Raw genomic sequence first — 16,014 nt, 5'->3', positions numbered from 1 at the left:
TTTACTATGGGATATTATTGCACAAATTCTTAAAATAAACAAGCTAACACCTCTGTGAAATAGTGGACAGAGGAATACTCATATGATAATATTGCACAGTGCAATTGCCAGATTTTATAGCCCGAACATTTATTTGATGTCTTGTGGGGGAGGGGGGGAAATTGGACCTCGCTTCTCCTGTTTTTTGGGCGTGAAACAGGTCCACTGCATACCAATACACACCGTAGATCACACGTGATCAAAACCCACCGAAGGTGTGTCGGAGGACCCGGGGTCTTCACAGCAGCTGTCTCAGGCATATCTGAAGTGTTCATGGCAGATTCCAGTGTTCAGCAACCAAAGTGCACCTCCCCTTTAAGAAATGTAGGTTGTATTTAAATAGAGAATAACATTATTTTCATGGCCCCAACTAGTGCTGGCAGACAACCTATTCAATGTAAATGAGGCATGGGGACCAATTTCACTACTTAAAGAAACCCACGTGTTCAGGCACAGGCTGTGTGTGCAGCACAAATCCGGTACCCACATTTCTAACTCTTGTGACTTTCACAAGGCCAGTAGATTTCACATAGGACCATCTTTCTTCTTTTACTGTCCTCTTCACTTCCTACTTTTCATCAGCAAATTTTGAGATTGTGTTCCCTATACCCAAGTCCAAATCATCTAAACATACTAAGATCAAAAATGACTCCAGCACTGACCCCTGGAATACACCACTAATATCCGTTTATCCAAATTCTTTGTGTCCTGTCCATCGACCAACTTTCTATCCATGCTGCTACGTTTCCTATTATACCATATGCCTGAATCGTTATAATAAGCCTCTTGTGAGACACCTTATCAAACGCCTTCTAAAAACTATACTAACTTGCCTTGAACAAATCTGTGCTGGCTGGTCTTGCATTTCTGAATGCTAACCAAATGCTTACTAATTTCCCAGAACTAAATCAAGCTATTAATTATTTCCTTGTTGTACTAGAAACATACCGATCTAGCAAGCAGTCTTGGATGCATTCTAAAAAGTGTTCCCTACTTTGACCATGTGCATTACCTTGAGATCATTAAAATTACCCAATATTGTTGCCCTGTTCTTCTTGCATGTCTCTCTATAAACTATTCGTGGATCTCCACCTCCATCTCATCTTCACTGTTTGGTGCCTCATAATGCACACCAAAGATTGTACCATTTCCCTTCCTATTTCCTAACTCTATTTACGTGGGTTCTGCCTAATTTAACCCCCGAGGAGTTATGTTCCAGCACTATAATATTATCCTTCACTAACACTGCCACCTCACATCCTTTTATTCCCGCCAGATCTCTTCTGAATATTTTATGACTAGGAATGCTATATTACGAGTCAAGTCCAAACTGAAGCCACATCTTTGTGATAACTGCTATATCATATCCTTCCATAGTCATTAAGTAAGGGGGAGGGGTAATTTCAACTGTCAGCTTCCCATTTCTCACCTGAAAATTGGGCAACTGGCAGAGGAAAATCTGGTAGGCAACTTGGACACCCATTTACCTGCCTGATTCAATTTCCAGGCAGGCCTTTAAATGGGTGTCCAACAGTCCCACCCAAAACAAGCAGAAGGCGGAGTTGTACATGCCAGTCCCAGTTGTACCTGGAGTTGAGTGGTCCAAACTGAGCTCCTTAAATGGACTGCTGGAGGCCACTCAGAAAAGATATGTTTTCTTGATTTCACGCTGCTCCAGGCCCCTCAAAAATCTTCCAGCCTGCTGCCAGCCTGTTCTTGCCCCCCCCACCCCCACCCCTACGAATGTCTCCCCCCTCCCTTGCCAACATGCCCAACCTGCCGGCTGGCTTCATGCAGATTTTCCACCGGCAGCAGAGTGCCCGCAGCTCACCAGTAAAATTCAAAAGAGGCCCGATCCTGAAAGGGGTTGAGGCCTCCCGACTGTGGCCTTGGGCGGGCTCACTGTTAACATCACGCTCATTTCAGGCCAAAATTGAAAATCCGCCACCAATGTTTCTAATTTTGTTTTGACTGCTCTGTACATTCGCATACATACCACTCAATCCTGCCTCCAAATTTGTGGGACCACTGACCTTTATTCTTTTTCCTGGTTTTCTTATTTAATTTTTTGATATCCCTTGCTTTGTTTTATCTATCATTACATCATAGCCTGTTTTTACCCCCCTTTCTCTTCTGCTAGTATTTTCTCACTAATTAAGCTAAGCTTTCCACTTCTATTCCAATAGCCTTATTAATCGTGCACTCTCTCTAGTCTCAAATCTAGGTGTTTCCCCATCCCTCTGCCATATAGGTTAAAAATCTCCTCCACTGCTCTATTTATACTCTGCAAGTGCTGTTTCAGTTCAGGTGAAGGCCACCCCATTCAGTATATCCTTCCCTTGTTCCAGAAATCACTCCAATGCCCCAAGAAAGTGAACCTTTCCCTCCAAGCAATATGATCAGGCACCTTCAAAAGCTACAAAGGAACTGTTACAATAATCACCTAATATTATAACATCTCTTCATTTTATTTTATTCTATTACGCAAAACTGTGCTGCGAGTACCAAATCTTAAAAATTAACCCTAAGGGGATTAAGGAATATGGATAAAGGCAGCAATTAGAATTAAAAGGATATAGCTGCTATAGCTCATAAAATGGTGGAGCAGGCTAAATGGGCCTACTCTGATCATAGAATTACATAGAGAAACAACCCTTCTTCATCTAACTCCATCAACATATCCTTCTAATCCTTCCTCCCTCATGTGTTTTTCTAACTTCCCCTTAAATGCATCTATGCTAGTCGCCTCAACTACTCCTTGTAGTAGCGAGTTCCACTTTCTAACCACACTCTGGGTAAAGCAGTTTCTCCTGAATTCCTCATTGGATTTAATAGTGACTATCTTATATTTTTGGCCCCTAGTTCTGGTCTCCCCCACAAGTGGAATCATCTTCTCTACGTCTACCCTATCAAACCCTTTCATAATCTTAAAGACCTCTATCAGGCCACCCCTCAGTCTTTTTTCTAGAGAAAAAAGCCCCAACCTGCTCAATCTTTCCTGATAAATTTACTAGGATGATACCTCTCAGTTCTGGTATCATCCTAGTAAATCTTTTTTGCACATTCTCCAGTGCCTCTATATCCTTTTTGTAATACGGAGACCAGAACTGTTCACAGTACTCCGAGTGTGGTCCACCAAGGTTCTATACAAGTTTAACATAACTTCCTTGCCTTTCAATTCTATCCCTCTAGAAATGAACCCCAGTGCTTTGTTTGCTTTTTTTAATGGCCTTATTAACCTGCATCACTACTTTTAGTAATTTGTGCATCTGTACCCCCGATCCCTCTGCACCCCCAGATCCCTCTGCTCCTCTACCCCATTTAGACTCTTATTTCCCAAGAAGTATGTGGCCGCCTTATTCTTCCTACCAAAATGTACCACTTCACACTTATCTATATTGAAATTCATTTGCCAATTACAAGCTCATTCTGCGAGTTTATTAATGTCTTCCTGTATTTTGTGGCAGTCCTCCTTAGTATTAACTATACCCTCAATTTAGCATCATCTGCAAATTTTGAAATTGCACCTCCGATTCCTGAGTCCAAATGGTTTATGTAAATGGTGAACAGCAGTGGTCCCAGTATCGATCCATGTGGAACAGCACTTCCCACCTTTTGCCAGTCTGAGTAACTACCTTTAATCCCTACTCTCTGTTCTGTTTTCCATTGTTATCCATTCTGTTACTTGTCCCCTGACTCATTAGTCATGAGTCTACAATGTGGTACCTTGTCAAAGGCTTATTGAAAATCCAAATATATTACATCTACTACATTACCCTTGTCTACCTTTTCTGTTACTTCTTCAAAGACTTCAATAAGGTTGGTCAAGCATGACCTTCCTTTCTGAAATCCGTGCTAACTATTCTTTATTATATTTTCAGTTTCTAGATGTTTTTCTATTACATCTTTAAGTAAGGATTCCATTATCTTTCCTGTTAAGCTAATTGATCTATAGTTCCCTGGACTTGTCCTATCTCCCTTTCTAAATATAGGAATAACATTAGCTGTCCACCAGTCCTCTGGCACAGATCCCTTTACTAATGAGTTTTTATATATATGTAATAGCTGCCTCTTCCCTAACTTCTTTTAATATGCACGGATGCAAGGAGTTTTATTCCCACTAAGTTTGATTAGTTTATCAATTATCTCCCCCCTTTATATCTTAAATGTCTTTTTTTTATCTCTTCTTCCAATGTCATGCTCACCATGTCAATCTCCCTGGTGAATACTGAGGCAAAGTAATTATTTAATATTTCTGCCATTTCACTGTCATTACCTGTGAGTTTATCGTGTGGTTCCCTTAGTGGCCTTTTCCCTATCCTGATTTTCTTTTATTATTTATGTGTCTGTAGAATACTATACTATTTCTTTTTATTTTCCTTGATAATTTAATTTCATAGTTTCTCGTTGCTTTCCTAATTGTTGCTTTGACTCCTTTTCTAACCTTACTGTATTCCCTTTTGTCATCCCTTATTGTCTATGTACTTAGCGTGGGCCTTTTTCTTTAATTTCAATTTTGCTTTTATTTCTTTATTCATCCATGGTGTGTTTGTTCTTGCTTTTTACTGGAATATATTTCTCCCGGACTCTATTGATCACCTTTTTAAATGTTTTCCACTGCTGTTCTATTGCTTTGTTGGTCGGTAAATTTTTCCACTTTATTTTCCATAGTTCCATTCTCATCCCTTAAAATCAGCTTTTTTCCAATTTAGTACTACTTTCTTTGTCCTACTTATGTCCTTCTCAATCTTTATTTTTAACCTTATTACTTTGTGATCACTATTGCCTAGATGTTCCCCTACACTTACTTCTCTTATCTGTTCTGGTTTATTTCCCATTACTAGATCCAGCAGTGCTTCCTCTCTTGTTGGGCTTTTTACAGACTTGATAAGAGGAGTCCTTCACACATTGTAAAAACTCCATTTCCTGTACCCCAATATCCTACAATAAGGAATATTATTTAAATAGTAATATCTCTTGCAAGCTGGTGCAAGCACTGGCTGGGACTGCGATGAAATGTGATGGTATATACGATGACAGGGTATCACATAACTATTCTTTTTGCCTTGCTCCTTTGCTTCCTTCTTGCTTCTTTTACTCTCATGAATGTGAAGTGTTAGGTGAGACTGCCTGTGTCTGAAGAGTGGCCAAGTATTCTGCTGGCACTCAATTCGAGGTATGCTGAGGAGTGGGACAACACATGTAGCCTCAGTACAGGTTAGTACAAGTAATTGTGCCAAATCAGCTGGTCCTTTTTCAGCCTCAATATCTGGGAAAAGCTTCAGAAGTTAGAAGCAATCCCACTGAAATTAAGAGAGGATTTCATCTATTGTATCATAAGCTCTCAGTAGATTTTCAGTTTAAACATGATGTTGTCAAGCAGTACAGTTTAACTAATTTTTTCAATTATGTTATAATCAATTGGGCATGTCTAGATTGTGTATTGATAATCCACTTCAGGGATGTATTACTCATTTTTAGTTACCATTTTCTTGTTAGTCAACATGGTTACAATGGAAGATGCTCTAATAATGTGATCACTGCATAATACTGTGTTGCTTTTCAGCTATGAAGCCTTCCCGACTGCACATTGTTTATGGTTGTGGCACCAATACCAGTACTCACTACCACCTCTCTGAGTAGTAAGAGTTTTCCCTTCCATTTCCTGATCATTCCAGAGACACTGTCTATTGGAATAAAAACAGAAAATGTTGGAAATACTCAACAAGTCAGGCAGCATCTGTGGAGAAAGAAACAGAGTTAACGTTTCAGGTCGATAACCCTTCATCAGAACTGGAAAAAGTTGAAGATTAAACAGTTTTTAAGCAAGTACAGAGCTAGGGAAAGGGTGGGGGGAGCAAGGGGAGAGGAGGAAAGAAAAAAAGGGAAGGTCTCTGATAGGGTGGAGGCAGGAGTGATTAATGACAAAAGGGATGATGGTGTAAGGCAAGGAGGGTGGTTATGGGACAAGTAAAGAAACAAAAGATGGGTCTAGAGGAGCTGTAAATGGCAATATCAGAACCATTACCAGCATTTGCTGTCCAAAAAAATGGGAGCAGTGGTTATGATCTGAAGTTATTGAAATCAATGTTGAGTCCAGAAGGTTGTAAAGTGCCTAATCGAAAGATGAGATGCTGTTCCTTGAGCTTCCGCTGAGCCACATTAGAATAATGTAAGAGGCCGAGGACAGAGAGGTCAGAGTGGGAGTGGAACAGGGAATTAAAATGGCAAACGATCGGCAGGTCAGGGTCACACTTGCAGACTGAGCGGCGATGTTCGGCAAAGCAAGCACCCAATCGGCGTTTGGTCTCCCCAATGTAGAGCAGACCGCATTGTGAGCAGCAAATACGGTATACTAAATTGAAAGAAGTACAAGTAAATCGCTGTTTCACCTGGAAGGAGTGTTTGGGGCCCTGGACGGTGAGAAGGGGGGAGATGAAAGGGCAGGTGTTGCATCTCCTGTGCTCACTTGGGAAGGTGCTATGGGGAGGAGAGCAGTTGTTGGGGGTGATGGAAGAGTGTCGCAGAGGGAGCGGTCCTTGCGGAAAGCTGAAAGGGGAGGGGACGATGTGCTTGGTGGTGGCATCGCGCTGGAGATGGTGGAAATAGTGGAAGATGATACGTTGAATGTGGAGGCTGGTGGGATGGAAGGTGAGGACAACGGGGACCCTATCATGGTTCTGGGAGGGAAAGGAAGGGAAGGGGTGAGGGCAGAAGTACAGGAAATAGGACGGACACAGTCGAGGGCCCTGTCAGCCACAATGGAGGGGAATCCTCGGCTGAAGAAAAAGGAAGACATAGCGGAAGCACTGGTGTGGAAGGTGGCATCGTCAGAACAGATGCGACGGAGACGGAGAAACTGGGAGAAGGGAATAGAGTCCTTACAGGAAACGGGGTGGGAGGAAGTGTAATCAAGGTAGCTGTAGGAGTCAGTGGGCTTATAATAGATGTTGGTTGACAGCCTATCCCCAGAAATGGAGATAGAGAAGTCGAGGAAGAGAAGGGAATAGTTGGAGATGGACCATGTGAAGGCGAGCGAAGGGTGGAAATTGAAAGCAAAGCTGATGAAATTTTGCAGTTCAGGGTGAGAACAGGAAACGGCACCGATACAGTCATCAATGTACTGGAAAAAGAGGTGAGGGAGAGGACCTGAGGAGGACTGTTCCACGTATCCCACAAAAATGTAGGCACAGCTAGGACCCACATGGTTCCCATAGTGACACCTTTTATTTGGAGGAAGTGAGTGGAGTCAAAGGAGAAGTTGTTCAACATAATATCAAGTTCAGCCAGGCGGAGGAGGGTGGTGGTGGATGGGGATTGGTTGGGCCTCCGATCAAGGAAGAAGTGGAGGGCCCGCAGGCCGTCCTGGTGGGTGATGGAGGTGTAGAGGGACTGGACATCCATGGTGAAAAGGAAACAGTTAGGGCCGGGGAACTGGAAACTGTTAAAGTGGTGGAGGGCGTCGGAAGAGTCATGGATGTAAGTCGGAAGAGACTAGACAAGGGGAGAAAAAATAAAGTCGAGATAGGAAGAAATAAGTTCCGTGGGGCAAGAACAGGTTGAAACGATGGGTCTCCCAGGGCAGTCCTATTTGTGGATCTTGGGAAGGAGGTAGAAGTGGGCTGTGCGGTGTTGGGGGACTATGAGGTTGGAGGTTGTGGGGGGGGAGATCTCCAGAGGAGATGAGGTCAGTGACGATCTGGGAAACTATGGCTTGATGTTCGGCGGTGGGGTCATGGTCCAGGGGGAGGTAGGAGAAGGTGTCGAGAAGTTGGCGTTCAGCCTCCACAAGGTAGAGGTCTGTTCACCAAATAACAACAGCACCTATTGGGCTGTCTGAAGAAAAAACTAAGACTACATCAGGAGAAAATAGTTGGTAAGGAATTGCATATTGTGTGGTTGAGTGCCCTGCTAAGGGAACAGCCAAACAGAATGGTCAAGCAGGAACATAAGAACATAAGAAATAGGAGCAGGAGTAGGCCATTCGGCCCCTGCTGAATTGCTGAGATGGCTCAACTATACTTTGTAGATCAGTCTGATTTAATATTTTTTTCCTAACCCGAAGACATGGAAGGATAACAAGAGCTTGGAATTTTGTCTTTTGCTGGGATGAAATCCAGTGCTTTGGATTCCAGTTCTATCCCTAGGAAGGTAATTGAGGTGCAGGGCCACGTCAATTGGATTCTAACTTTTCAACAGGTAATGATATTGAGGATTGGGTAAGGAGTCCTCTGGTTGCACTGAAACAGAAATCAGATGCACTAGAATGGATGAGATAGTGTTAGGGATGCCATCTTTTTAGTTTGAATCAGGTTGTTAATTTTCGAGTGGGAGCTCCAGAAATATCTAAGATGTAAGCCAAATAATATGTCCATTTTTTTAAAGACAGAAGTTCTTTTTTTCCATTTACTTCAGTGCCTTATGAGGGCAGATTTTCATCCTTTAGCATTTAGGCATAAAGGATTGCCTGAGAGAAGTGCCAAGAGGAAAATCAGGCAGGGAGGATCATGCTCCTGTAACAGAACCCGCTAGATGTTCCTCTTTGTGCTCTGCCCAGGCGTTCCTTTACACCCAAGCCCTAAGGGAGGAAAATCTGACCTAAGATATGGACACATAAGGGAAAATAATCCACCTTTGTGTTCCTGGCACAAAGCTGCAACTACTGGGAGTGCAGAAGCAGAGACTCTACCCTATAATTTACTAAGATTTTCAATGAAGTGCCATCAGCAGTGAAGCAAGCGTCAAAAAACCCAAGCCACAATCCTACGTCTGCCCTGCCCCATCCTGTCCGCTGCATAGTTCTGAACTTGGCAAAAAGTGGCAAATCTAGATGAGGCTTCAACTTTTCCAGCCATTTCCAGTTATACAAATGATGAACCTTAGCTCTTTATAAAATGAAAAGCAAAACCAAAGTAGACATGACATAAGGCACCAGGAGTTACATTGTCCTTCAATGAATAGCTCTTTTACTTCTGATAATTTTGATGATATGTGCTATTATTTGATAGGATTTAAAATTACAAAAAAGTCACGTGTAACTATTTAATTTAATAACATTAGATAATGGTTTTTGTATTGTAAGCCAGAAACTGAGGAAAAGGCAGTGAGACATTTCCATGAGAGATTGACTCTTTTTACTTCAGCCTGTAATTCTTTGGCACACAGAATAAAACTCATTAATGACTCAAAAAGATATCAGATACCGGCAGTGAAATATTCTTCAGTTAATGATATCAAAATATTTCACATATTCCCTTGTGACGGAGAGATATCAGGCTCTTCTGGAATAATCAATAATAATATTCCACTTTTGCTGGTGTAATCAACTTTAATCACATCCTCACAGTCCATTTAGCAATTTCTCCATTGTTACCAAATGCCAAGTGTATGATGAATGCAGTCACTTGCACGGATGTATTTTCTCAATTAATTCAAAGGAGAAAAAAACGTTTTTTTTTTGTAATGGGCCTTAAAGGATCTATACAATATCTCAAGAATTCAAATCAGCAACCTTTATTTTGTTTGACACTAAAGTACATCTTTCTTTCTAGAAAATTAATACTTTACAAGTTATATTTACAATATATTGGTCGAAATTACTCTTGGCAACATTATTGTGTGGACGCTTAATGTGTTCCGATCAATTATGTCTTTTTGCCATTTTAACAGAGGCATTTATCTGTTTAAAATAAATGAGAATAATTCCTCCATTAAAGAGGGATTTGATATGAGAACATTAAGGATTAGTACGATGCCATATTTCTATCCTATAATATCTGAAATGTATAATATTTACAATCAAATATGCACCTCATTGATAAACTCCAAAAAGCCCTTTTAATCTGCAATAGCCCAGTCCAGTATTTGGGCATTTGATTTCAAGTTTTTTTTTAGCAAAATGTATTTTAATTTAACCTTCAGATTTCTCAATCAATTTTCAAATCTACTTGGTTAGAAAAACGGTATAGAATTCTAATTCCAGGACTATGTTTTATTTTTCCAAAGGAGAGACAAATGTTACCCACTGGCAGCTCTCAGCTGAAGAAACAAAGTCATAAATATTTGGCCGGACTTTCTTTAACATTCCATTGTAGTGCTTCTGCTTATTTTTATATCTGCAGTAATTCACATCCCCAAGTTAAAAGCTGTCAGAACTCGTCGTTGCACTTTATAAATCACACCTTCTTCTATTGCCTTGTACTTTCTAAAGAAGTATCTGCTACATCTGGGGAATAGTGTTACTGTTACTGCTGTTTCCAAAACAATTTGTAAGGATTTGTTTTCAGTAAACTGGAAAAATTATTGTTTCTCACAAGTTGTAATAGTGCAGTATCAAAATAGGCATGCTAGTGTAGATGTCTCCTGAATGCAAATCTTGCACTTACAAGAAAATAACTGCTTGTTTCTAAATAATAAAAGGGCTTAAAAAGACAGCATGCATGCAGTGAGGCTCGTTCGTCACAAGAATTTAAATCACTGCTTGGTTCTGTTATTAGCAAAATGTATTTTTAAGTCAAATGAATGCAGATAGATGAACAAGTTGGTACTTGTAAACAGGAGATGAATTAATGAAGGAGCATTCAGTAGGGAAATAGTGATTTTGTACTTTCTGCCATCCCATCTGGTTAATGACGCTGTCGTTATCGGGGACACTCTCTAAGGGGGCATGTTAAATGCTGCGATCTATATTAAACACAGTAACAAGGAAGGTCTGGTGTCCTAACAGAACTTTTTGTATTGGTCCAATGTGATAATATAACTTTCACTGAGTCAACCATCACATCATTATCTGTTCTTTACTTTAAAGATGAACTATCCTACAGTTTAAATAATTTGAATATAATAATGGCATGAATAATTTCTGTCAAAATATGAATTTTAATACACTGGAAACATCAAGGTGCATTTATATAGCAACTTCAATTTAGCAAAACATCTCAAGGTACTTTAGAAAGAGGAACAGGATACAGAGTTTGGGAGGAGGGTTAGGGGAGGCAAGTGAAGGTATGGTTGAAGAGGCTGTTGAAAGTAGAGAGAGCTGCAGTGAGAGAGGGTTTCAGGGGCTGGGACATGATGACTGAAAGTTCCACTGATAATGGGAAGTGGAGGGACGGAGGGTGGGGGGAACGCAGAAGGCCAGAGTCAGAAGAGCAGGGGGTATAAACTGGGACTAAGGGATAGAAATGCGGGACCAGGAAATCTGGCAGAGATCCATATCGTCAGATTGCTGCCTGTTTTGCAAAGTATGTGATCTTTCAACTGACCTTTTACACCAGCCCAAAGTTCTCTTGCACAAATAAGAGCTTCATTTCAAATTAAGTTAATGGTTATGTCAGTATAATGATTATAATTCTCCAATTTTCTCACACTGTGGGGTGTTCCAATGGCCCGCTAAACCACTTCAGGGCAGTTAACAAGTGAATGCTTAAAGAAAATTCAGCGTTTTCCCCATCTCACTTTCAAAAGTAAACCTTAACAGTGAATTTCTGAGAGCTGGAATACTAAAAGTTTGGTTTTCTTGAATGTTTGCTTTTAGCACTTTTTTTGCTCAGATTTTTTGCACCAATATTTTGGATTGCTCCAGTTAAAAATATGGGAATTCCATGGGGGGTTTCTCTCTTTTTGTGTTATTTGGAGGAGGAAGAAGAATATGAAAGATATGGTGCAAGGAGCCTCCTCCTCATGTTAGTTGTCCTGGTCAATATTTATCCCTTAACCAACACCTGAAACAGATTATATGGTCATTATCACATTGCTGTTTGTGGGAGTATTCTGGTACTACACATCAAAAGTACTTCACTGGCTGTAAAGGACTTTGGGACGTCCTGAGATTGTGAAAGGTACTATATAAATGCAAGTCTCTCCTTCTTTCTTCTTTTATGCCCTCTATACTCCTCAAAGAACCAGGGTTGATCACGTGGCTTAATGGTGATCACGGAGTGGGGGATGTGCCAGGTCACAAGGTTACAGATTGTTGTGGTGTACAATTCTGCATCCGCTGATGGCTCACAGCACCTCATGGATGCCTAGTTTTGGGCTGCTAGATCTGTCCTTACTCTCTCTTCACAAACTTTCACCTTCACCGTGATCACATCCTCCATTGTATAAAGCAGTGTTGTCCAATACATTAGCCATTAGCCACATGTGGTGAATTGGGAATCCAGATGTGGCTAATTGCATTTCCGATTAGTAAATAAAAAATGAACAATAAAAATCATAATTGGGCATGTGATCTCAATACTCACATTCACACAGTGCATGCATGTGCACTTTAACCTTTTTGTGCATTTGTTGGTAAAATAGTAAGAGGAAACACAGAGTGCTTTACTTCCTTGGTTACTGAATAGTTGTGGATATTTGTTAAGTAAATATACACGTGAAGTACATTTACCTGTATTGTGAGGGTATATAAGGTGTTTGCTACTAAAATTAGTGCATGTGGCTAAAACAATGTCGCCATAACCACACCTGTGGCTAGTCAGTGATTTCTATTGGACAACACTGGTGTAGACTGGTCACTTCTACTAATGCTATCATGGGCAGACATTTCTGCGACAGGTAGGTTAGCAAGAATGAGGTTAAGTAGATTACTTCCTCATGTTCGTTCTCTCATCACCTGCCACAGTCTGACAGCTGTGTCCTTCAGGACTCAGCCAGCTCAGTAACAGTGCTTTTACTGAGCCAATCTTGGTGGTGAACATTGAAGAACTCACCCAAAGTACATTCTAAGTCCTTGCTTCCCTTAGAGATTCCTCTAAGTAATGTTCAATGTGAAAGAATATGGTTCTTCATTTGGGAGGATGGGGGGGCGATAAGTGGTGATCAGTAGGTGGCTTCTTTGACCTTGTTTGACCTGAAACTATTTGGAACAGGCACTGAAGGAGAGGCCTCAATTTAAAAAAATTGTCTCCTGCATAGTGTTCGCCACCCCCACCCACATTTTCCACCCTGTCTTCTCTTCCATCCCTACATCGAACCACTGCCAGAAATATCACCTAACACAGAGGAACCACCAATGAAGAAAACAAATCAGAGATCTGTGTTAGTTTGCAGGTGCCATGCATCTCAGGCACACACGGAAGAGCAAGTGGGTGACGAAAGCAGTAACCTGAATGCCAATCTCCATTTCCAGAATGTAATTAGCCAAATACTGGACAATCATCAAGACTCAATAGCTGAGATATACACTCTCCTGGATAAGACATGACTACATTGGTTGTTACCTAATATAGTGGGCTCTTCTGTCACATAGTGAATATGGCTACATAGTGGCAGAGGTACACCCTGATCTAATTTTGGCTGTTTTGGACATGGGATTAATTCATCAAACAACTTTGAGGATGGGGTTGACCGAATCAAAAGAGATTGTATTCTTCACTAAGGGGACATTTTGGCAGGGGTGAAGGAATAAGAACATAAGAAATAAGAGCAGGAGTAGGCCATACACCTCCTTGAGCCTGCTCCGCCATTCAGTAAGATCATGGCTGATCTTCTACCTCAACTCCACTTTCCCGCACTATCCCTATGAATCTCACTCACTGATCTCAGGCATTCGGTGTTTGCCAAAATTGTGCCAAATCTGTGTCATGATGACAGCACATTGACTCTTAAATCATACAAAAGTATCACACATCCATAAAACAACATTCGTGTTTCACTCTATTGCTGTAGCACATATTATACTAGCAGTGAACAAAATTCCTATGGTGCTGAAAACATCACACAGAAAGATTTGTATAATTTTGTGCAGTAACAAAAAATAATATTATCAGTATTCTACAAGAAAAATAACATTATAACAAAGGCATGTAATCGCTTTAATCTGATGACAGCATAACTGATGTAAAGAAAGAAAGAAAGAAAAACCTGCATTCATATAACTCCTTTCATGACTTCAGGACATCCCAAAGCACTTCACAGCCAATAAAGTACTTTTGAAGTGTAGTCACTGTTGTAATGTAGGAAACGCGACAGTCAATTTGCGCACAGCAAGCTCCTTGCTCGTGGTGATGACCAATGAATTCTCCCTTGGGGATGCAAGGAATAGTCCATGCACCTCTCTGTTTGCTACAGTGTAATATTACAGTTGAACTTGGGGATACATTATATCAAGAAAGAAAGAATTAATTTTTATATAGAGCCTTTCATGTCCTCACGACATCCCAAAGCGCTTCACAGCTAATAAAGGAACTGTAGTCACCCTTGTAATGTCGGTAAACACAGCAGCCAATTTGCACACAGCAAGGTCTCACAAACAGCAATGAGATAAATAACTGGATAACCTATTTTGGTGGTGTTGGTTGAGGGATAAATGTTGGCCAGGACTTCCAGGTGTATTTTGTTCCCACAATCTTCACAGATGTTAATGGAAAAGCATTACCAGCATTAGAATCCCACACCATCGACATCCTGGGAGTCACCATTGACCAGAAACTTAACTGGACCAGCCACATTAATACTGTGGCTACAAGAGCAGGTCAGAGGCTGGGTATTCTGTGGCAAGTGACACACCTCCTGACTCCCCAAAGCCTTTCCACAGTCTACAAGGCACAAGTCAGGAGTGTGATGGAATACTCTCCACTTGCCTGAATGAGTGCAGCTCCAACAACACTCAAGAAGCTTGACACCATCAAGGACAAAGCAGCCCACTTGATTGGCACCCCATTCACCACTTAAACATTCACTCCCTCCACCACCGGCGCACCATGGCTGCAGTGTGTACCATCCACAGGATGCACTGCAGCAACTCACCAAGGCTTCTTCAACAGCACCTCCCAAACCTGCGACCTCTACCCACCTAGAAGGTCAAGGGCAGCAGGCACATGGGAACAACACCACCTGTACGTTCCCCTCCAAGTCACACATCATCCTGACTTGGAAATATATCACCATCGTCGCTGGGTCAAAATCCTGGAATTCCCTACCCAACAGCACTGTGGGAGAACCTTCACCATACGGACTGCAGCAGTTCAAGAAGGCGGCTCACCACCACCTTCTCAAGGGCAATTAGGGATGGGTAATAAATGCTGGCCTTGCCAGCGAAGCCCACATCCCGTGAATGAATGAAAAAAATAGGGCTCCATGATTTCTTCCTCACCTTCAACAAAAAATGATTAGTCTAACATATCAGTTCCTGGCTAATTAAGAGGTTAATTATACTGCAGGTGCTATTCCGGGAATTGGCAAAACAAAAGGATTATTAATATTGCACCTGTACCTGTTTTGTTACTGGAAATAACATTTTCCATTCAAGTCAAATAGAGCTCAGTTCAACAGTGATCACATTAAGAAGTGTAATGTGTCTTTCATTCATATTGTATTTTATTTGTCATTCACTAAATTTGTACAAAAGCTTGAAGAAATCTTCCACAAATTAACGTGTGGAAATCCTGAATGGTGTCAAGATACAAAAACAATGAAGCTATGAATCACTTACAAGGCAAACAAATCAATAAGGAGGGATTTGGTGATGTCACAAGTTAGCAGAAAGCAGGTTTGCACCTGTGGCTTCCCCACAGTGCATTCTCCATCCTCGTCACACTGTTAGAGTGAGGACCCAAGTGGAGGTGTTTCCCCACAGAGCAATCTGTAAAATTCTCAAGTTCCTCCTAGTGACTGAGTATAGAGCAGCAGGTACAGACGGTAAGGTTTGGATTTCCCACTGGTTTAACCCCCGATTTCAAGCAGTTTCAGGGAAGTAAAATCATAGAATCATAGAGTGATAAAGCACAGAAGGGTTAGGGTTAGTGCTGACTCTTTGAAAGAGCTATCCAATTAGTCCCACTCCACTGCTCTTTCCCCAAAGCCCGACAAAATTTTCCCCTTCAAGTATTTATCCAATTCCCTTTTGAAAGATACTATCGAATCTGCTTCCACCACCCTTTCAGGCAGAGCATTCCATGTTATATAACTCGCTGAGTAAAAAAATGTTTCCTCATGTCACCTCTGGTTCTTTTGCCAATTACCTTAAATCTG

Source organism: Heptranchias perlo, chromosome 4 (genome assembly GCF_035084215.1).
Source record: "Heptranchias perlo isolate sHepPer1 chromosome 4, sHepPer1.hap1, whole genome shotgun sequence".
NCBI classification, from domain to species: Eukaryota; Metazoa; Chordata; class Chondrichthyes; order Hexanchiformes; family Hexanchidae; genus Heptranchias; species Heptranchias perlo.
The sequence above is the reverse complement of the archived record's forward strand: the minus strand, read 5'-3'. Positions refer to the sequence as shown.